The 23858-nt window shown below is 41.6% G+C and overlaps 1 long non-coding RNA gene across 1 annotated transcript in view; it reads right to left on the bottom strand.

Annotated features, from left to right (window-relative positions):
- The window catches only part of LOC144327952 (uncharacterized), a 57426-nt gene extending 33938 nt beyond the window's left edge, over positions 1 to 23488 (bottom strand). The window contains exons 1-2 of the long non-coding RNA XR_013393130.1: positions 23209 to 23488; positions 7210 to 7252 (exon numbers count right to left, since the gene is read on the bottom strand). This is a non-coding gene — a long non-coding RNA (uncharacterized LOC144327952). The remainder of the gene's footprint in view (positions 1 to 7209; positions 7253 to 23208) is intronic.
- Positions 23489 to 23858: the final 370 nt, after the last annotated feature.

Below are 23858 nucleotides of genomic sequence, written 5' to 3'. Positions count from 1 at the left end.
AAATGTTCTTAGTTGAAAAATATAGCAAAGGCAGAGAGATCTGTTGAGGCATGTCTAACCCTGTAATTTGCAGCATGAAGGGAGAGGGAGAGAGAGAGGGAGAGAGAGAGAGAGAGAGAGAGAGAGAGAGAGAGACTGGAACAGTGGCCATGCCACTGAGGCAGTGAGCAAAATCAAGAAGACAAGACAATCAAGGGAAAAGGTATTTTGAAAGTAATATGCTATAACTGTGAACTGCCCTGAGACCTTATGATGAAGGGTGGTTTATAAGTCAGAGAGAGAGAGAGAGAGAGAGAGAGAGAAAGAAAGAAAGAAAGAAAGAAAGAAAGAAAGAAAGAAAGAAAGAAAGAAAGAAAGAAAGAAAGAAAATGAGGTGAATTATGTTCAAAATTTTATGAAATTGTCACCAAAGATAATATGAAGGTTGCTGAGAAGGTAAATTTTATACTGAATATCCTATTGGCTTTATTAACTAGAAGTTTCGGCCCAAGTGTTTGTGATAGGCAAGCTCAAACAAAGGGTGCACTGAGGTGAGATGAAACAAAACTGTATGGTACCTGGAAGGTTTGCTCCACAGGTCAAAGAACAGCTCCAGGGTAGGGGTAAGGTAGGGGTAATACTAAGGTAAGGCCATGCATGAGAGTTCTACCTTCACTGTCTATGACAGGCATAGGCAAACTCAGCCCTCCAGATGTTTTAGTACTACAACTTCCATCATCCCTAGCTAACAGGACCAGCGGTCAGGGATGATGGGAGTTGTAGTCTCAAAACATCTGGAGGGCCGAGTTTGGCCATGCCTGGTCTATGAGCAACTGGGAATCACAGGTGAGCAGACTGATTTTGCACTCATACCCAGTGGCTGGGAAAACCCATCCAGATGGGCAAGGTGTCATAATACCCGATAGACATTTCTAAGAACAGGATGCTGGACTAGATGGGCCATTGGCCTGATCTAGAAGGCCCACCTTCTTATGTACTTAAATCATTAAACCATAATTCTTCAACCTTCTTCAACCTTGGCTCTCCAGACACTACTGGGATTCAACTCCCATCCCTGAGTCATGCTGGCTGGAGGTGATGGAGGTTATTGAGCAGCAACATTTGGAGACCCAAATATGGGGAAGCAGAAGTTAAATTCCTAGTGTCACAGCAATTTCTGCTGTTGCCCCTGTACCTTGGGCTTCCCTTCCCCCTACCCTATGTGAAGCAGCAGTCATCAGACTGGACCACACTTTACGTGTTTGAATCCTCTGGTTTTCCATTTTTATCCACTTACATATACTTTTCTCTGTTTTTCTCTATTACTGTGTAATTGGTTTTAGGAATTGCTTGTTTATTTTAGATTGTATGCCACTTAGATTTTTTTTAAATATATATATATTAAGTGGTTTATAAATGCTTTTAAATACTTAAAATATATCTGGCCTAGATGCACTGACTATTACAACACCCACAGGTGTACAGGGTATCTGAGCTTAGTATCTCATCATCTCATCAAATTCAACCCAAATAAAATTTCTCTCTCTCTCTCTCTCTCTCTCTCTCTCTCTCTCCACACACACACACACACACACACACACACAGTATCAGGGTCTGGAAGACTATCACCTTTATCTCAGTACTGGTTTTGCAACCAATATTGATACACAAAGCATAGTGTTACGTGTACAATAAAACAACATCATAGCTTGCAGACCAAACTTTCCACCAGAAAGCAGCTGTAGAAATGTGGTCCCCCCACACCTTGTTTGTGCATGATAAAAAGCAAAGGTTTCTTGTCTACTTCTCTTGGACACAAAGATAATCAAACAGTCCCAATTCTTCTTTGAGAATGCTCTCTCTACAGTAAGCAGGAATCAGCTGCACCTCCAGGGATAGCAGCCGTGATTTATATTTATGAAAGAGCAAAGAACCAAAAAGGAAGGAAGGAAGACAAGAAAAAGTAATCCAAATACAGAGGAATCCCACATTGGGAAGCCTATAACTATTCAGGGGTGTATAATGTACACAGCTTGCATCCAGTAACAGATGCCGCTGCACTTACAATAACACCATTGCGCCAATTTATTGGATTTCACAATACATACAAAATATAAGATTACCCGCAGTTCTGCAACCACTGAGCACAACGGAAAGAGTTATGTTCGAGGCAGAAACCCTAACAATCCGGATTTCCTTCCTGAAGGCCCTTTAAATCAAGTCCTTCCTATCAACATCCTTCATGGGCTCTAATTTGTTTATTTATTTCATATATATTTCTTTGCTGAGGGAAGAGACAAATGAGCTCAAGTAATGACTCCCTTACACGGAGGAGCCTCTTTGCAGAGGGAGGGAGGAGGGAAAGCTCTTCAGCTGCTCTCTTTATTGATCAGCGGCTAGAAACCTAATGTATTTAATGTATGCCTTGGAGAAATCATGTGTCTGGGAAGCAAAAGAATGAGGCTCAGCATCTGCTTAAAGTCTTTAAGAAATGCTCCAAGTGAAGCAACGAGATGCTTTGGAGGAGAAGGGGGAACAGAGGCATGCTTGCTCATCCACAAAGGGGGCAAATTGAAGTAGCCTTGAGAAACGATGCAAAAAGTGCCTGGTCCTTCTAGCAATTTTAACAATGTGATGAATGTAGCCCCTAAGCCTGGTATAGCTGGTGTAGTGCTTCCATCAGCCCCAGCCAGCATGGCAAATGATCAAGAATAATGGGAGATGTAGGCCAACAATATCTGGAGGACACAAGGTTGGATTGCCTTGCCCTAAACACAGGACCAAGCAGGAAAAAACCTCACAGAGTGAGAGTGAAAAGGATAGCCCTATCAGAGTCAAGCTGGGCTGAAATGCTCCCATATTTTCTGTAGGAGCAACAGGGGTTAGGGGACATTCTGAGACTTTCAGGGCAGGCAGATTTTTTTACAATTTTCAGGGGGAGTGATTTTTCTTTTCAATATAAAGATTATAGGGAACTGCCTATAGGAAGTCCATCAAGTCCTTCCATGTTGCAGTTATTAATATTGTGCAGCTTAAAGCAATTGGGTGCATTGAAAATGGCTCCTTTTAGAATAAAAATTGTCCAGATCCATAAATATTATTCAAAGCTTTACTAACCAGAACTTATTCAAAAACACAGGTACAAAACAATCAAGATACTCCCAGAAATTTGTATAAAGCTTATGCTTATCCAAGCATAGGTTCTTCTTAAATATATTTAACATAATTATGATCAGAGTAAAAATCAAATTTCTGTCCCTTCCATCTCTTGTGTGCATCCAGCCTAAGGCTATGCAGCTCCAGGAGAGAGCTTCATTATCACATCCTTTGTTGTCTCTGTGGCGTCCAAAGAAAGATTAACAGGCAACTTCCTGCATGATGGCAAATTTGCAATTGAATACCTTAATCATGTGGTCTAAGGTTAAACACTAAGTAGACCTACTGAAATTAGAAGACCTAACATCATCAAGTTCATTCATTTCAATAGTTCCACTCTAAGTAAAACCACCCAATATTTTAGAAGTTCTTAACTGTATTTAGAATACCTTTTTTTTAAAAAAAATGTAAATTATTGATGTGCTTGCTGTGATGGGCTCCTTTGGGAGGAAGGGCGGAATGTCAACAACAATAACAGTACTAATAAACTGAGTTCAACATGTTATGTACAAAGCAGCCATTTTCATTTAAAATTCTTCTTTTGAATATTTTTGGAAATCTGGTTACATAATGAGCATCATTTGAATCATCATTTTTCTGCTTTGTGTAAAGAACTGTTGTACGTTTTATCACAGAGGAACACTCAGACCCCTCCTCCTGAGAACATGGCTTTTTCCACATGAGAAATTATGGGTACAATATTTTTAAGAGAACACAATCTAGAGATCTGTCAAAGCCTCTTGAGATATGCGGCATTTTGTGGCACTGAACATTTTTTTGACTTCCTGAAGGATTCCTACAGAAGTTTTACTTCAGCAGAAAGACTTGCCTCAAATTAGCTTTAGGCAAAATATTGTTTCAACACTTGCAAAAGAAAACAAATCAGATTTTTTGGGATGTGTGTTGTATGAAGTTATGTTAAAGAGCTGTGGGAAGTTTTATTCGAGGGCTCCCTAAACATCTAGAACATACAAACAGCCTGATGAACCAGACCGATGAACCATCTAATCTGACATGATGTTCTCACAGTGACCAACCAGATGTTTCAGTGAAGCCCCTAAGCAGGAGGTGGGCACAACAGCACACTACTCATGATTCTCAGCTACTGGTTTTCAGAGACATACTTCCTCCAATGTCGGAGGTAGGGCAGGCGTATTCTAGATATTATTGGATGGCCATCATCTCTGACCACTGGCCATGTTGGCTGGGGCTGATGGGAAGTGGATTCCAATGATAGGTTCCACAGTCTTGACCTAGGGTCACCCATAACTGCATCAATGCTGAAACAACAACAACATCCACTTTGTGGCATCGTGGGGGGCTACACTGGGCAATTGCCACAGCAATTTTAGAGGCTATGGTGCTAGAAACAGCCAGCTGAATTACCCTGCAGTGCCCAGCATCCCATTACACGAGATAAAACCAGGCAGGGAAGAGGTGAGACAGGGCAGGACTAGAAATGTCTCAGTGGACACTGCTGTCAACATCTCTGGCCAGCACACAACCATTTTCCTAAGTGCATCAGGCTATCCATTAAATAAATGGGACAGCAGGCAAAGCTTTGTGAAGGTCAGTATGACTATGTTCATGGTGCTATATTTATTTGTGTGTGGTAGAAGCAGCAGGAGCACACTGATCTTGACCAAAGATAATAAGCTATTGATTAGTGTAGGCACAAAAAGCCTAACAGAAAAAAAGAAGGAAAAAACTTCATTCCAGAGAATTAAAATGAAAAGGCTTTCTTTAAAGATAGTTGTCCTTTCCTGTTGTTCAATTTAAGGCATTTTTGCTTCTTGTTGTTGTTCTTTTAACTCCTGGTGACATTTAGATGGATGTAAGATCAAAACTAATTTTAAAAAGTGGGCACGTTACCTGCTCATTTATCCAAAACAATGTGTGTGTTAGCACTTTTGTAACTCAAGGGTCAAAATATAGTTTTGCCCTGTTTTTCAGTCCACTATGTGCATGGAATAATAAATTATAACAAATTCCATTTTGGTCCCTGTGCGTAATGCTTATGCACTTCACACCCACATTGTTTCTTGGGTGTCTGTTATTAGAGAGCCTCATATATCTCTGCAAGCGAATCCTGATCCATTTGGAGTAGTGATGGGGAAAGTTTCCAACCCTGGGGGGCAGATTGTTATCTCCCTACCTTTTGTGGTCAAAGCTTGATAGGTGGGCAGAGCTACCCGTCTGTCAATCACCTGATGTCACAATGATATCAGATAACCTTTTTTTAGTGTGCCTGTGGAGTCTTCAGAAACTCCTCCCAAAAAAATTGTCATGGGCCTCTGTTTGGCTACTGTAGAAAGAAAATGGACTAGGTGGATCTGTGGTCCAAACCAGCAGGGATCTTCTTATGTTCTTAATTCTGCTCAAAGGGGAATTTGACTGATTTGAGGTACCGCACACCACAAAACCATCAACCACAAACCACATTTACCAGGATCTGGCAAATTAGATTGCAGGTCCAAAAAGCATTGACCTGTAGGACAATGACACCATGTCATGTCGAACACAAAAAACCTATTTGCGCGGCCTACAAAATCCAGAAAATCTCCTGTCTGGGAAGTTTGTCAATGAAATGGGTGGATTTGGAATTCATAGCAAATTTCAGAATAGTGGGGCGGGGAGCTTTATTTAAGAGTTGTAAAATAAGCCTATAACATTGATTTTCATGGATCTGCTTTGAGTATTGACTAACATTGAATATCACGCCATGCCTCCTGAACCTTTTTTTCTGAATGGAAATGCTGGGTATCTCCATTCATTTCTACTTGAGAAGTCGTGGGAAATGTGGCTGAATTAGCCACTGGACTCCTTCCCATGAGTTCAGGTAAAAGGATAATCAGCATTGTTTTTTAAAAATGCAAATGCTAAGGTGCTTTATTGAACTTAGGGTAGCCTGGATGTTGTGGGCATAAACATGTACATTGTAAGAGGAAAATGCTGAGTATCACTCAGCAACAAGACTATGTTTGGATTCCGGCACTGGTTTAAGGGGATGAATTGGTCACTTAAACTGATTCTAGGAGACTTACATTGCATTCTATAAGCCTTTGTCTGAGCACAGTAATTCAGCAGCCCATGTAGCATTTAAAGTCTTGGACTAAGGCACGAGAGAGCAATCTGATCCAGCAAGGCAGTTGTTATGGGGGTTTATTTCAGGGAAATTTGCTTCCATTGTGCTTAGGATTGTATCCATATAGGGAGAACTTTAATACTCCTTTTCTGTTCAGAAAACTGGAACATCTGTTTCACCCGTGATGGTTTTGGCTGGGCTGAGCATATCTCCACTTTAGCAATTTCCCCTCTGTAGAAACAAGGCTGACTTCGAAGCATTTGGAAAGATTATATTCTGTTTTTATGATTTCAGGCTCTTTTATTTCTGCTGTGCCCGATAGAAAATTAACAAATATTACAGTGGCAGATGGACTACATCTGTGTATGCTTGGTGCTGGGAAACAAAGTCTGCATTCCCCCCTAAAGTGAACTTTTTTTTGCCCTCTGTTGGAAATTGGGTGGGTTGACTCTTTGTCCCCAAATAAAAAGCTGATGGTTGCTCAGGAAGCAGAATTGTAAAACTGTAGCTTTTAAAGTTGTCTTTCAGCTTATGTTGTAGATATAAATTTAGCTGAGTGAAATATAATGGATGATCCATTTGAATAAGTTCTGCAACAGAAGATTTTTAGATTTGCATTTTAAATACTTGCTGGCTCACTCACTAATTGTGTCACGAACATGTGTAATAAAAGATAGTGTGGTAGGGTGGAGATGCTTACCTGAGCAGGAGGGAAAAGCCTGAAATCATAAAAACCTGACCTCCGAGTAGGTAAGTCACTACTGGAAGCAAGGTTAGGACCATCCAAACGCACTGACAGAAGTGCTGGATTGACTCTACTGCTGTATTATCACCCCCACCAACCTCACCACTGCCCCACTCCTTCCCCTCTGGGTTAGCAGCAGCATTTTTTAAAGAAGCAAAACCAAACTACAAGGCCCTGGAGCAACATTACATTATTATGCAGCATCAAACGGAGTGTCGTTGAATTTAATCTAATTTTTACTTACTGTATTTGTATTCCGGCTTTCTGCCCCATGGTGCTGAAGGCAGCTAAGGACAATAATACAAATATAATAAAATATAAGTTTACAATAAAAGTAGAAACATAAGACAGACAAACATCAACAACAGTCAGCTAAAATCAATCACAACATATTTTGAAGTGTACATCTGTTGTTTCCCTGGTTCTTTATTCTAAATAATGGCACCAGCAACAACAACCATTTCTATACCATTTAATTCCCAAAACAGGCATTTAAGTGGTCTGCAGGTATAAAAACCAATAAAACAATCAGTAAAATGGTATGCCAAATAATCCCACCAAGTCCTTTTTTAGCCTTACTCTCCATTTTGCAGAGAAAGTAAATTAGATACCATATAAAAACTGTTCCTTTCAGTAGTGGCCATAGCCCAGCACTGGAATATTACGCTGAATGATATGAAGTTTGGATTCCTGTGTTGCAAGAAAAACTGACCCAGCAAAGGAGACTTGGAGGGCAATCCTTGGGCAAGACCTGCTGGGAAAAGCAGCTTAGGATGCAGCAGATCTCTGACTCAGCTCAGCTAGGCTCAACCATGTTTCAGCCAGAGATACACTGACATAACTTGTTCACCCCAGCTCAGCCAGTGCTCGGCCAGCTCAGCCAAAGCTGGCTGAGCCAGGACCAGTGTAAGTCCCCAAAAATGAGGCATGGAGGAGGCGGGACCAGAGATCAAGGACTTTGGCTGCATCCTAAGCCTGTACAGCTGTATAGCCTGTTCTTGATGCAAAGTGCAATTTCAGCAACATTTCAGCTGAATCTGAATTCCAATAGGCTTTGAAATGCAAGCACTCACCCATCACACCTCAATGCACAAAAGGTCCTGAATTCTGAACCCTTCAGTCCACACTTGGTTCTCTAGCCTCTCTTGAACTGCTGTAACTGCATCTTGTGCAGAAATGGCAAGATAACATAATCCTTCCATTTGAACTTGTTACCCTCTTCAGTGCAGCAAGTCAAGCGGGCAATATGTGAGACAGGAAGCACGTTTGAACTTGACCTCACGATGCAAGTTCTGCAGGCTTCTGCCAAACTGTGCTTCAAATGTCATTGTAAGAAAGGCATTTTTTTAAAAAACAAAAAACAAAACCAAAAAACCTCATTCATGTTGATCTAGAGGAAGACTATTGATAAAAACTGTGGAACGCACACATCTGGGTAGGATGTTTATATGTTGCATGATGTGCAGTCACACACTGATGAGCCATTGCAGCTTAGAGTTGTGCATGTCTAAAGCTCTGTTCAAGCTTTCGGCTGAATGTGTAAGGGCAGAATGTGTGAGGATATGGGACTTTATGCTCCTGAGTCACCTGTTCTAAGCTTCCTGCATTAAGCAGAAAGGTAAAAGATAAAGGTAATTGTAAAGGACCCTTGGGTGGTTAAATCCAGTCCAAGGCGACTATGGGGTTGCGGCACTCATCTCGCTTTCAGGCCGAGGGAACCAGCATTTGTCCACAGACAGCTTTCCAGTTCATGTGGCCAGTATGACTAAACCACTTCTGGCGCAACATAACACCGTGACAGAAGCCAGAGTGCACAGAAATGCTGTTTACCTTTCCGCCGCAGCTGTACCTATTAATCTACTTGCACTGGTGTGCTTTTGAACTGCTGGGTTGGCAGGAGCTGGTACAGAGCAACAGGAGGTCACTCCATCCTGTCACGGGGATTCAAACTGCTGACCTTCTGATCGGCAAGCCCAAGAGGCTCAGTGGAGTTAGGGAAATTCAGGCCCAGGAGCCATATGCAACCTCCCAGGCCTCTCTTGCTGGCCCTCAGAACAATTGTGCTTCTGACCACCATTGGCAGCTGAACCTCAGAAGTTTGGCCAGCAATGATGAAGCCCTCAGGCTGAAAATGTTTCCCTACCCTTGAGCTACACAATGACCTGATTCAGGGCAATGTCAATGAGCAAGCATACCTTTTCAGGAGGAGTTGGGAAAGTGTTATTCAGCACTGCCGAAAATGTTCACAGAACGACTGAATAATTTCAGCATCAGCTTTCGTGATTATACACGTACCTGATTAACTTAACTAAGTGCAGCCAAATGTTCACTGTGAATTGCAGACTACATTTATTTCCAAATGTCTCGGATGATAGATGTTTAAAGTTACAGCAATCACGTTAAACACAGCCATTGTTTTAACACTAGCTGTGAAAGAACACATATTGTTCTTTTTGCAGTTATTATACCATCTCCAGGGAGTTTTGTCACACATTGCAACCAAATAAACAAAAAAGTGCACATTACTTAAGCAGCCACAAAAACTTTCTTCAATCCATTATACCAATTGTTTAACCAATGCATGGCCCATCTAGGCAGGTGCCTGTAAGCATTAATTCAGTAAGTATTCTTCAGAAGAAGGACACGGGTGGCGCTGTGGTCTAAACCACAGAGCCTAGGACTTGCCTATCAGAAGGTCGGCGTTTCGAATCCCCGTGTCAGGGTGAGCTCCCGTTGCTCGGCCCCTGCTCCTGCCAACCTAGCAGTTCGAAAGCATGTCAAAGTGCAAGTAGATAAATAGGTTTCCGTACACTGGTCTGGTTCTTCAGATGTGGCTTAGTCATGCTGGCCACATGACCTGGAAGCTGTATGCCGGCTCCCTTGGCCAATAAAGCAAGATGAGCGCCGCAACCCCAGAGTCAGTCATAACTGGATGGACCTAATGGTCAGGGGTCCCTTTACCTTTATTCTTCAGAAGTTTATTCTTCTCCATTAGCTGTCAGCTGCTGGAGTCAGGAGTAGGCCAGCAATAAAGGACACTGGTGTCAATGAAATTAACTCTTTATTCAAAGAAACCAAAACAGTTCAGGTCTAGTGATCACAGCAACTCTTGCCCCACTTGTGAGGACCAAAAGTCCCTGCCTTCCCACACTTCCTTCCCCAGCAGCCTAAAGCTTTGTTGTCTTCTCTCTCTTTGCTCCTCCCATTTCATTTCTCTCTATGTTTGGGGAGACCAGGGGGAAGGGGAGCTGGCCACAGCAGGAGAGGGAGATTCCCTGGATTCTTCAGCAGCCTGCTTACACTCTTTCCTCCTTACTCCCCTCCACTGCTGCCTCTGAGTTTTGACAGCTCTCTGCTACACCCTCTTCCTGCTCACGAAGCCCTGTTGCCTCTTCAGCTTCCAATACCTCCTCCTCCCAGTCTGCTCCCTCTTCTCCCTCTGATCACAAATGTCATCCCACCACCAATCTCCTGGCTCTGAGCCAGGTTCCCTTGGGGGTTCTCCAGCTGCTACCTCCTACCACTCTTCTGCATCCAGCTAGTCCATGGCATTAGCTGTGTGTGTGTGTGTGTGTGTTTGTGTGTTTAAATTTAAGTGCCAAGCCAACTCTGTCCTTATTACAGTTGCAGGAAACCTTAATACAATTCAAAAGACATTGTAAATGTCTGGCTCTAATTAATTTCATAAATGTGTGTACATCTGCATGTACACACACACACACTTTGAAGAAGTAGCAAATTGGTTCCTAAACCATATTAAGCTGAGTAAATCAGATCCCCATCTGTGATAGAAAGCATATTGAATAATACAGATTAAATGTAAACCATATTGAGCGGCAGAAAAGATGCCATATAGCAGATTTACAGTCTACAATGTGCGCAGAGAGCCTGTTAATATAGATCACTGCTGTCACACATCACAGTTTGCTTGTCTTCCCGCACCTCGTCCCCTTTCAACAAGAGCATAAAGAGCACACCACACCATTTTTTGATTCATTTGGCAAACTCTGCTCCCCACAGGTCCTAATTTCATGTGGCGAGGATTAAGGATGAGAATGAGAACTCTCTCACAGACATTTTGCCATTGCAATCCATCTAATAGCTGTGATCAATTTTAAGTCTTCACATAAAGGGAACTTACAGCAAACAAAAGGCTGCAGGTTTATGGGGATAGACTGGAGTTTCCCACAGGAAAATATGTTTGCGTGACAGTTAGGAATCGAGACTGGAGTAGGTCGCTGACTGGATGCCTGGGGGATGCAATTTAGTTAGCCAGGGTGGGATTTAGCCTGTGTGTAACCATCCACCCCTAGCCAAATGGCAGGCATTCAAGGAAAGGAGTCATATCATTCAAGGTCTGGCACAAAAATGCCAGAGTAGGCCAGTGAATTCTCCATGTGTTATAGAAAGACATCAGGGGTTCCTTGCTGGTCTGACCAATGAGACCTTATTGCCCCGCTCACCCATTACTGCATGCAGGAGGATCGTATGAATTTACTTAGAATATCGTTAGCATGTTCTGATTAGTTCCGATGTGCAACTGAAAGTAAACAAACAAGAAAGGAGATTCTGACTAAACATCAGGAAGAACGTTCTGGCAGTAAAAGCTGTTTGACAGTGCAACAGACTCCCTCGAAAGGTGGTGGACTCTCCTCCACTGGAGGTTTTTAAGCAGAGGGCAGATGACCATCTGTCATGGATGCTTTAGTTCAGATTCCTGCATTGCAGGGCTTGGACTAGATGACTCTTGGGCCCCTTCCGACCCTACAAATCTATGCTTCTATCAAAACACATCATTGTTTCTGGAATGCAAGTACAGTAAATCATATAACCTTAACATCTGTAGGACCGATGGACACTAATATTTAACTCTTATTGGAGCACTGAACATTGATAAAAACGACTTCCCTTCCATTCAGATATGCTAATGCCGCTGAGGTCATATTTATGTACACCCACAAGTGGTGTTGAAATCATTCCACAGGATATTGGTTACCAATGCTTCCAGGCCTCACTCACAATTGACTTCATGACAATGGCAGGTGGGCAGTGAGATTCGGTTTCATGATGACAGGGGTGCTAAGAATGTTCACCATTGTGAGTAACGTCAGTATAAGCAACACAAGTGATATTCAGTACCAGTTCTTATCTGTTCATGGCTTCATTTCCACCAAATTACAAAAGAGGAGTGACTTGTGGTATGTGAATAGGACAGCAAAGCTGAGGGACCCTGATCACTACCCTTTCTGTTGCCCTAGCCCTACCTTGTTCCTGTCACTTACTCATTGCCATGGGCTCTTGAGTTTGGTAGGACACAATGGCATCATCTTATCAAGCACACCAGCAAACAGAACATCGCTTTATGGTGTTCATGTATTTTATATAGGGCCAGGAAAGGGCAGAGAGGTCGTTCATGCCAACAGATCCACTACTGATTGGCAATGTAAACTGAAGTCCCTTGGGAGTAGTCCCTGCTGCCCAGCCAAGTCCACTGATTGAGCAATTGTTACAACCTGCACTGGAACAACTCCAGATTGTGGTATGTTGAAGCAACCACAGACCATGAAAGCAGGAATCTTGTAGCAGGTTCATAAACCACAATGGGATGTCTTAGAGAGGCCACATGTACATCTGTGTGTTCTCACATTAACATCAAAACCTCAGTGCTGATGTCAACTGGCGGGCATCACAAATGGTAGGAGAGGCAGCTGACAGCAGCTGGTGCCCAGAGAACTCCAAACTTGCAACGGGAGCAGGTTTAGAAAGCTCTGAGCCAAAACCCACAGCAGCACAAGCAGTCCTAATTTATGTGTTCCAGATTCAACAAACCTATGAGTATCAGGCATGATAGCAAACTGTGCAGGCTATTCACTGTGCTATAAATAAAAGGGGCATGCTGTCGCCGTTCAGTGAGTGACAAATAGTATCCAAAAATCTCCAGTTCGGAAAATGATATGCCATCTGCTTGTCATTCATTTCTAAAGGCTTTTCTCCCTTCTCCCCCCCACACTGGAAGGGGAAGAGATCTGATATAAATGATTATGGCCCCGTGAGCGGAAAAATACAGAGTTTATCCTTTTTAGACAGACAGGTGACAAGCTTCCATCTTTGATCTTAACCAATGCATACAGATTTCAAATTCTAAATAAATGCACTCTTCTCTTTTCGGTTGCTGATAGCTGTCAACGGTCAAAAGACAAGCCATCCTTTGAGGAGTCTTTCAGGCTCATCAGCGCCATCGTGCTAACCAAGATGATTGCTGATGACCAGGCACTTTGGGGTTCTGACGGCATGGTGGTGATTGATTAAAAGGCAGGCTAAGGGACAGGGAGCTTAACTGCTAAACAAAGGAGTGCCTGTGCCCTTTCCGTTCAGATTCCTTTCTTGAATAATCCATCCTTAAGTCTGTTTTGTTCCAAAACACAGGAGATATGAATATTGCATCGAACTGTTCAACCATTTAGAGAAGGCATTGGGAACCTCAGATATATCTGGACCTCAAAACTCCAGATCACACCTCAGGTTACACCTATCTTTGCACCTGGGTGTTGTTGTTTTTCCAGGGTGAGGACTGAACTGAGTCCTTGAACTCTTGTTTGTCTGGATGAAGGTTAGGGGTGTGTGTAAATATGAGTAGAAACTAGCCCACTGTACAAAGGTAACCTTTACATCCACTCCCCCAGCTCTGGTCTCACCCAGGTGATTCATATACCACTTCATATTGGGGGGAGGATATCTAAGCTGTTTACTGCAAATGAATGTCAAATGCAAGAAAAAATACAGTAAATAATAAAAAAACTAAAACATTCTGTAGTTTAGAGCAGCACAGTTAAGAATTAGATATAAAATTAGATTAAAGAATTAGATTAAAGAGCAATATAAATGCAACCAACTAACATATGTGGACCATAATAATTACCAGTGTATCCTAAATACAGACATGCAGCATAGACAGTCAGCCATACCCAACAGATATACAAGCATGCATACATAGAGGTAACTGTCGCGAATTCCTCGCGGCACTTTAGCAGAATGCTCAGAGTCCCAGGTTCTTTAGTGCAGTATTTATTATTGTGAGCTAAATATATATACAAATATCTACAGAAGCAGTTCATATAATCAGACAGAGTACCTGCACCTTGAGGCAAAAGAAGACTCCACACTCATATACTCCACCACCACCATTACTATTGGACAGGCTTTACTTTTAAGCTGGTCACAGCCAATCACATTACTGGTGAGTCATTCTGACCCAGCACTTCCACAGAGAGTATTGCATCAGCCTGTTGCAAACTGAAGCCTGCAGACTTACTTACACAGCATCCTATGAATCCCAACAGTAACAGCAGTACTCTGACCTCTGCTGCTATCCTATGCCATATTGACATCCTAAAAGTAAACATATAGGGAGGGTGACTGAAGGACTAAGGCTAATCTCTTGCCAGAAGTTGGTCCTATGAAAAGGACCAATGTATATGTAATTAATTCACACCAATCAGTTCAATACCGTATCATATTGCCATGTTGTGGTCCTTTACACCACCCACTGTCCCACGCATTTTCAAGTTCATTTCTGCAATCATGTAGGATAAAAAAAAGTTTACCTTTATTTATTTATTAATTTTTTTAACAGCAGAATATAAGAAAGGCTTTGTAACAGTATGTCCACTCTTCAGATAGCAGTTTTCAGAAATCTGTGTTGTTTCCATGAAAATAGCAAAGCATTAGTAAATGATATCGGGGGGTTTTTTGGGGGGGGGGGTTGCTTTCAAGGAGATCAAGGCAGAAATGAAACTTTGGAAGCTTGCGATTCCCCCAGATTTATACACAAGGATATTGTTGCCTCCAGGTGCAGCACATTTATTAGAAAAGTTGAACTGCATTTTGTGCTGACAGTGAGAACATTTGCTTATGAATTTTGGGACGCAGAGAGAGGAGGAGGATGTTGTATCCAAACAAATTGATTAATGTTGTATCCAGAAAGTAAATGAGATGATGGAGGAATGTAGATGGCAGATGGCATTGTTGTAATAATAATAATAATAATAATAATAATAATAATAATAATAATAATAATGCTTTTATTATTTATTCCCCTACCCATCTGGCTGGGTTTCCCCATTCACTCTGGGCAGCTCCCAGCAGAATAGTAAAAACACGATAAAACATCAAACATTAAAAACTTCCCTAAGAAGGGCTGCCTTCAGATGTTTCCTAAATGTTATATAATTACTCATCTCCTTAACATTTCATGGGAGGGCATTCTACAGGGTGGATGCCACTACCAAGAAGGCCCTCTGCCTGGTTCCCTGTAACTTTGCTTCTCACAGTGAGGGAAGCAGCAGAAGGCCTTCAGAAGAGGACCTCAGTGTCTGGGCTGAAAGATGCGGGTGGAGGCACTCCTTCAGGTGTACTGGGCTGAGGCCATTTAGGGCTTTAAAGGTCAGCACCAACACTTTGAATTGTGCTCGGAAACGCTCTGGGAGCCAATGAAGATCCTTTAGGACCGGTGTCTCTGAGGTGAAAGACAGCACATCAGTAATCAGGAAGGATGGAGAGATCAGTCTACTCCTGGTTCATGTAAGTTTTGCATGTGTTTGTTCATAAATCATTTGAGTTAATCCAAAGTGAATCCTCCTTAAAAGAGATCCGCTGAAATCAATGGGCATGACTAACTTAGAACCATTATTCTCAACATGTCTAACCTGGACATAACTTAGTTCAATATAATCCTTTCTGTCCCATTCCCTTATTAAAAAAGAACACCGTGTGAACATGGGTATTTAAATATTGGCATTTAAATGCATATCTTTGAACACAGAGTCTCTCATTTCAAAATGTATTATATCCTTTAAAAAAACAAAAAATCTTTCTGGTGTATTTTGGTACATTTTTGAGCTGTGAGCTTTTCACAAAGTTCAGAAAAGTGCCAAATCGGAAGACTAATTTCATTCTGATTTGCACATTAGTTCCGGAGGTGTGGAACAAGTCAGCTCCCATCAGAATTTGCAAGGAACAAATTATTCAAACATCCCTATTAGAGAGACCCAATAATTTCTATGTCCCCATCAAACTCTAGTCACTTCATACAGGCTATTTTCATTAGGCACTACAGAAATATTCATATTCCCAAATTATCCACATTTTGTCCAGTTCCTTCCGCCAACCCGGACCGCACTTCTATCCAAATGTCCAGTTTGGAACACTGCAAATTTTGTATCTGAATGTAAGGGAATCCTTCTATCAATGAGCAAATAGCACAGGGACTCATCCAAAAATCAAAAATCGGATTGTACTCCTAGGGGCATGTTGTATTACCAAGTAATAAAGAAACCAGAAGAAAGAAATCCTTCTGAGCTCGTAGAATAGTTGGATGTATTTAGATAAAAAGAGGAATCACATGTGTATACAACTTGTTTTCAAAGCTGGGATGATCCACTAGGGTTGTTAATCAGCTTCTTGTGGCAAACCAATGACCTTTAACCCTGTGAAGATCAGATGAGCTCATGTATTTTAATGTATTTTCAGAAGAAAATGCTTCCTGCTGTGCACTACAAATTCAAAATAGCATGGATCTAGCAATGTACACCTGCTTTTGGAAAAGTATTCACTTTGCACTGGTGGAAAGAGTTCATTTTAAAACCTCAGTGCTGGGTGCAGCTCCTGTAAATCGCTAACAATTTTCCTTAAAATGTAGTTACTGTGCTTGAAAGAAACAGAGAGTTGGAGTGGCATTGTGGCTAAGAGACTCATTTACAAATCAAGACGTCTGTGGGTTAAGCCTTGCTTCTGCAACAAATCCAAGAGCAGTTCTTAGACAACCCACTCACTCTCAGCTTCAGCCCACCATCTGCAACGTGGGGATAATAATACTCACTTGCTTTACAGGATTGTTCTATATATATAGATTTACAAGAGCTGTGCATTTGCAATGTGTTCTGCCTGAATTGTGAGGTGAAGGGTGCTTTGGGTGAGGTGTTCATATACCTGAGTCAAATTGCACCATTAATCAGGTGTCTCAAGTCATACCAGGGACTCCCTGAAATGGCAAGTCACCCTGTGCAAAAGCCCCACTGAATTTTGTCATCTGAAGCAGAATGGCAATTGCCTTTTTTTTAACAGCAAAACAGAGCTGACTAGGCAAATACCCTGAGCAAAACTGGGGAGGAAAAGAAGAGATGGAGAAATAGAGGCTCTTTTGTTTCTGTGGACTGGTCGAGCATTCGGTTACAACAAATTATGTTCCCAGGGCACTCCAATCACAGTGTTTTCTGAGACGGATCTTTCCAAGCTTCCAACAGAGCTCACTCCCCACCCCCTCTCGATTCAGTTGTAGGAATTTTCACATGATTCCGCCACGTGCGAATGTGATAAGGTGACGCCGGAGTCGCTCCAGCACATTATGTTCACTTGCCCCCTGTTCAATGTGCCACGGGCAAATTTGTTGGGATCAATCATACAGAAACTAGAGGGTACCCCACCAAAATTCCACCTTGCCCAAATCTTGCAGGATAAGGATTCCCACACGACCCTGAAAGTGGCTAGGTTCCTGGTCGCTGTCCTCTCCCAAAAGCGACGCCAAGGAGCGCTACAAGCTAATTAAGGCGTAGCATGCCTTTCCATCTTATAGTATTTATTGTTATAGTGGTATTTTAGCGACTGTTTTTTTTTTTCTTTTCCCCAAGGCACAAGCTGTCACTTATGTGTTGTTTTTACCTGTATGGGCCTATGGCCGTAATAAATATTATCTATCTATCACATGATTCCTTTGTTCGTTTTTATTCTAACCCCTTTCTCATTTTCAATAAGTAACACCTACTTTAATTGTTTATCATTCTGTTTATTTTTTCTTAGGTTTGTGCAAACAGCTCCGAGGGTCTGCTTGTCCATTAAGGAAACTCCCAGGTGTGTTCATTGCCAGCCTATTATTATCCTTCTGCAGGGAACAGCACAGAAAGAAGCACAATGGCACACCTGCGTCAGCACAACTGGATGCCTTCATCTGCCCCAGCCTCAATGAAGCATATCTCTCCTGTATTGGTCTCTACAGCCACACCATGCACTGTAACTCTCCAATGGTTTGACTACACCCCTAAAGGTGCACTCTTCCATTGATTCCCAATACAGATGGATGCAGACAACAACAACTTTTATTGCCCACTTATCCAGGGGCACATTCTCCAGACCATTGTCCACAAAGCACTAGGGGAGTTTAACCCATCCCCAGTGGCAGAGCTTCATGCTCCAGCACTGGGTGGGTGGGGAGGAGAGCAGGCGGGGCATGGCTGGCACACATCCCGGGAGTGGTGCACCACCTGCAGGGGCGTGGTGTGCGTCCTGGGGCTGTGACGTATCACCTGCAGGGGCGTGGAGCCCAGCGCAGGCAGGGGGCAGCCGTGATGGCACCCCACCGGTATCATGCTGCTGGTGCCCATCCCCAAATGGTTAGCTACTGTAACTCAAATAAAACAGCATCCTTAAATGTTCAGATATTCATTTAGGAAAACACCAGAAGGTTTTCTATTGGGAACAGTACCAGGAAGTCTAAAGGAAGAAGACAAGACATTATATTTATACGGAACAGTAGCCGCAAGGCTATTGATTGCGAAAAATTGGAAAAGTGGTATTATACCGACAAAAACAGAGTGGCTTGCCAAATTATTGGAGTATTACAATATATCCAAAACAATGGGAGGAATGGGAAGGATCTCAAAAGAGAAGATAGACAGGGACTGGAAGGTGTTTAAAGGATACTTGCAAAACCATATTGAAAAATCAGAACTCCTATTAGAATAAACAAGTTCTGTTTTAAATACTGAAATACTAAATAAGATGGATAACAATGTGTAACAGAAAAAGGAGCATGAAATTAGGTTAAAGGTGTGTGAAAGAAAGTAATAGAAGTGGAAAGAAATTGCAATTGAGTAGATTGGAATTGCAATTGAGTAGATCGAAAGGTCGGCGGTTCGAATCCCCGCGGTGGGGTGCGCTCCCATTGTTCGGTCCCAGCGCCTGCCAACCTAGCAGTTCGAAAGCACTCCTGGGTGCAAGTAGATAAATAGGGACCGCTTACTAGCGGGAAGGTAAATGGCGTTTCCGTGTGCAGCTCTAGCTCGCCAGAGCAGCGTTGTCACGCTGGCCACGTGACCCGGAAGTGTCTCCGGACAGTGCTGGCCCCCGGCCTCTTGAGTGAGATGGGCGCACAACCCTAGAGTCTGTCAAGACTGGCCCGTACGGGCAGGGGTACCTTTACCTTTACCTTTAGATTGGAAGTCTAACACAAAGGTGGGGTGAGGGGTGGTGGATGGTGATGGGGAAAAGGAATTATCTGTGGGATTGGGTGTAGGTATGTTTGAACATTTTTAAGGACTGTATGAAATGTATGTTTGTATGCAATATATGTGTATTGATGCTGAATTATTTTAATAATAAAAACTTTTTGATTTTTTTTTTTTAAAAAAACCAGCATCCTTAGCTGATAAAATGATGGGGCAATTTCATTCTTTTTACATTTAGCGACTCAGGTAAAGGATGAATAGGCAAAAAGGGAATTCATTTATCTAGGTCATGTGTGCATTTAAAGTAAGGGACTGGGTGCTTGAGACATATCCTGCTTACTCCCATTTCTCCTAATTTTATTGCATTATTGGTTTGTGTTTCAATACTCTTGTGATTGAAATTTGCTTGCCTGCTGCCATGAAATCCAATTTGGGATGAAGGGCATTTTATACATCAATAATTGGCTTCTGGGCAAATTTCTTAAATTTGTAAGTTTTAAAGGAAGCGGAGGCTTAGCCTTGGGCCTTTCATCTCAGTTGCATTGCAACTCCTGCCATCATCATTACCTGTATCCATTGAACAGAACATAGACTTCAGGTCAATTGGTTTTCTGAAATACATTAAGTCAACCTTTGGCTGACTACTGCATCTAGTTTTAGGTTGGGCTTTTGCGGTGCAAAACGAAAGTCCTCATCTCTGTCTGTGACTAGATGCCAATACATATTGAAAACCACCTGTTTACATCTTAAATGTGCAGTCGACTCTAGAGAGAGAATACTACTACAAAGGATGTGGTCATTTCAGTATATCTGAGATGGGGAGGAAGGCATAATAAAAGATAGATTCATAAATTATGCATTTTTTGACATTTGGATACATCACAGACACTATCAATGTGCCTCTCTTCGATATTGCAGAGCATAGCTTTCAAAACTGGCTGGGTTTATTTGACAAAGTTTATATATTTCTTAACCCAGACTACCCTAGCCAATCTCATTAAAAGCTCCAAATTAGCTAACTTTCCCAAAATGTACTTGATCTAATTCAACTTTTATTCAGCAGCCTTTGGATTAGAAATATCCATGTTATTATGGCATTACAGCTGAACCTGCCTGCTAATATTTCATTGAAACTAGAACTCCCACAGTGCCTTTGATTTTTAGGAGTTTGGCAGTGGTTCACAAAGTGAAAAGGTTAAAACAACCTTTATTAAGCGAGCAAACAAACTGGGGGTTTTCTGAGCTAGAGTTGGGAGGCTGGTTGATTTGCATGTAAAATACTAGCAACTATTTGACCACACTGGAATATTCTCTGAAACCAAAAATAACTTATGTAGTTGCTGTGTTTAAACACATACAAACCTCACTTAGAAGCAGGCACCTACACTATGCCCTGCGGTACTATAACCACAACTGCATTGAACAATCTTTTTTATTTTTTAAATCTATCAACTGATTAATATGTGTTATCAGTTCAGTTCACTGTAAAAGAAATTTATTTTGGCAATCAATGGCATTCAATGTATAGGTCTAGAAGAACTGTTCAATTTCTCAAATGTTGTTCACATATGTTTGCATAAATACTAATTGTGACAATAGTACAAAATTACTAATACAATAGCAAGTGTCCAAGTGTCTCTATTTTCCAGGGACATCCCTGATTTAGAGAAGCCATCCCAGTTTCTGATTTGACCCCAGAATGTCCTGCTTTTCCTTAGGATGTCCCTATTTTCATTGGAGAAATGTTGGAGGGTATGGAGTTATCCAAACCCGAGCCGTCTGAAGGCAATCCTGTATAGGAAAGGTTTTTTTTAAAAAAAATGTTTAATGTTTTGTTATGCTTTTACTGCCCAGAGTGCTGGGGCAACCCAATAAGGTGTGGGGTATAAATAGTAAAATTATCATTATGGAATGGGACGTCACTATTGTCATCAAAGAAATGTTGGAGGGTATGTAATAGTACGCAATTGGACTAGTGACTATAACAGTTAACTAAATTGGATTTGTGTGTGTGTGGCTTTTTTGTGTGTGACAGTAGCAACTGGTACATATTTTTCGGGCCAATGGCAGCCATTTTGTCATATTTCAATATGTGCCTCCTGGCACCTCACTGTTTACTCCAGAATGCACCACATGCACCCTTGACTGTTATTTGACAGTATTTGTCTCATATGCCATATTTGGATCAAGATAATCTGGCCACTCTAGTCCCTGCATTGCTAAACCTGAGAATGGATTACCCGGCCGGGGTCAGCAAACTTTTTCAGCAGGGGGCTGGACCCCTGTCCCTCAGACCTTGTGGGGGGCAGACTATATATTTTTTGGGGGGGGGGATGAACAAATTCCTATGCCCCTAACCCAGAGATGCATTTTAAATAAAAGGACACATTCTACTCATGTAAAAACATGCTGATTCCCGGACAATCCACGGGTTGGATTTAGAAGGCGATTGGGCCGAATCTGGCCCCCGGGCCTTAGTTTGCCTACCCATGGATTACTGCAATGAGCTGTATGTGGGGCTGTCCTGGTCATGAAGTTCCAGGTAGTGCATCTAATGTAGTGACTAGATTGCTGATGGGGGCAGATAGCCAACATCATATTTAACATTGCACTATCAGGGTTGAGGGAGAAATTCAATTCAGTTTTCATTTAAAGGCAGGCCTAACTAATGCCATGCTTTCCAAAACAATACATGGACCAAAAGCCTGCCATTTGCATTTCTTCGAATTTTGCAGTATCGTTCTCCAGCTCAAGTTTGCATGAAAATACATTACAGTCTGCAAATGTACAAAAATGTGTATATTAGGGGAAATTGCATAAAATGTATACATATTAGAAGAAATTCACATTTACCGTACTTTTCTGTGTATAAGACTAGGTTTTTTTTAACTAAAAAAAAAATGTTGAAAGGGGGGGTAGACTTATACATGGGGGCAATCTCCCCACAGTTTCTTAATTTTGAGTCCCCCCAAAATTATACACGTGGGTGTGTTATACACAGAAAAATTCGGTATATGCTGGTGAATTTTCATGAGAACTTTTTTTTTTAAAAAAAGCAAACTGATAAGGACATGTCTAGATCTGAACTTTTTTGGGGAAAGTGAGATTTGCCCATCGCTAAGCACTAGTTCCTAAGGCTTCAAATGCTTATTAAAGCATCCAGAAAACATGGGGAACTATAGACAGCACAATCTCAGAATCCTCTGAGCATGTGCAGCAGCACCCAGGGACACTACATTTCATATTGCTCCCCAAGTCCCTGGACTCTCCAGCACTTATCAAGTCATAATTCTACCCAGAGAAAATGTAGAGCCTTCAAGTTTGCCAACCTTACTGTTTTATGAGAACAGAGGAGTGAAACAATGCTTCATAGCTTTATAGATTGCCTCCTCCATAGTCTACATATGCTGCTCCAAACTTCCTTTAATGTATGACAACACAAGAGAATGGAAAGAAGGCTGCTGTTATTGTCACCCATTCACAATAAGTGCAATATATTAGCTTAAACCTGTTGTTAGAAACTTATCGAAAATCCTTTGTGTGATGAAGCACAGCTGCTACAAAAAAGTGTCCTTAGACTTTGCCATCATTTTTCCTCCTGTGACTCCAGAACATGTTTGATCTTCAATTTAGGTCCCTATTTTTCTTCCCAACAGAGATTTAATGACTACCGCATGCCGGTTAACAACCTTTACGTATTGTGTTCCTTGCAATGTCACTTGTGCTGTTAAATTCCCGATGATGGCTTGAATAGCAAGCAGTAACCTTGGGTGGAAAACCTGTATTCCGTTACACACAAAATGGTGAATATGTAAGGAAAACAGAATAACAACTGGGCTGCCTGGAGTTTTTTTTCCAGAACAAGAAAAACAATAACAATCCATAATTAGGGAGAAGGTCAGGTTCAGAGTGGGACAAGAAAAACTTCTTTGAAACTTTTAGTTTTGGGGTAGAGTACTACTTACCTTAAGTCTGAAATGAGGTGACAATATTTATTTCATCTCATTTTCGTTTTAGGTACAAAATATCAAAGCAATAGAGAGGCTCTTAAAATAGATACATCTTCATCATGCAGCAAAAAAATACTGTATGTAAGGAAGGTGCCAGATATAGTTCTGCAAAGCGGGTGTTTCAGAGCTTAGAACTGCCACTGAGAATGGCCTCTCCTGGGCAACCTCTTCCCAAACTTCTGAGGGTGGTGGAACTACCAAGAAGGTCCCCTCTACTGCTCTTAACATCTGAGATGGTCTGTAGGGAAGGAAGCAGTCTTTCAGATATTTGGGGCCTTAGTTATTAATAGCCATTCCATAGTTATCTTACGTTGATAAAATTAGCAAAATTTCTTGGCCATTCTCCAGATGCAAGCAGTCTGCAAAGCATGCACAATCCCAGTGTATGTTTGCTGTTATATCAGAAAACCTTATTATTATTTTTATAAAATCATACAGTGCAAGAAAACACGGAAACCATTTGAGCAAAACAAAAATCAATTAAAGAAGTACACCATCACTTCTGAAGTGTGGTTTATTTTTTGCTTAAGGACACAGATAAAAGGATTTGTAATCATATATTTTTTTAAAAAAAAAATCGCTTTGAATGGAAGCTCCAAAATGAT

This window comes from Podarcis muralis, chromosome 6 (genome assembly GCF_964188315.1).
Source record: "Podarcis muralis chromosome 6, rPodMur119.hap1.1, whole genome shotgun sequence".
Classification (NCBI taxonomy): Eukaryota; Metazoa; Chordata; class Lepidosauria; order Squamata; family Lacertidae; genus Podarcis; species Podarcis muralis.
The sequence above is the reverse complement of the archived record's forward strand: the minus strand, read 5'-3'. Positions and strand labels throughout refer to the sequence as shown.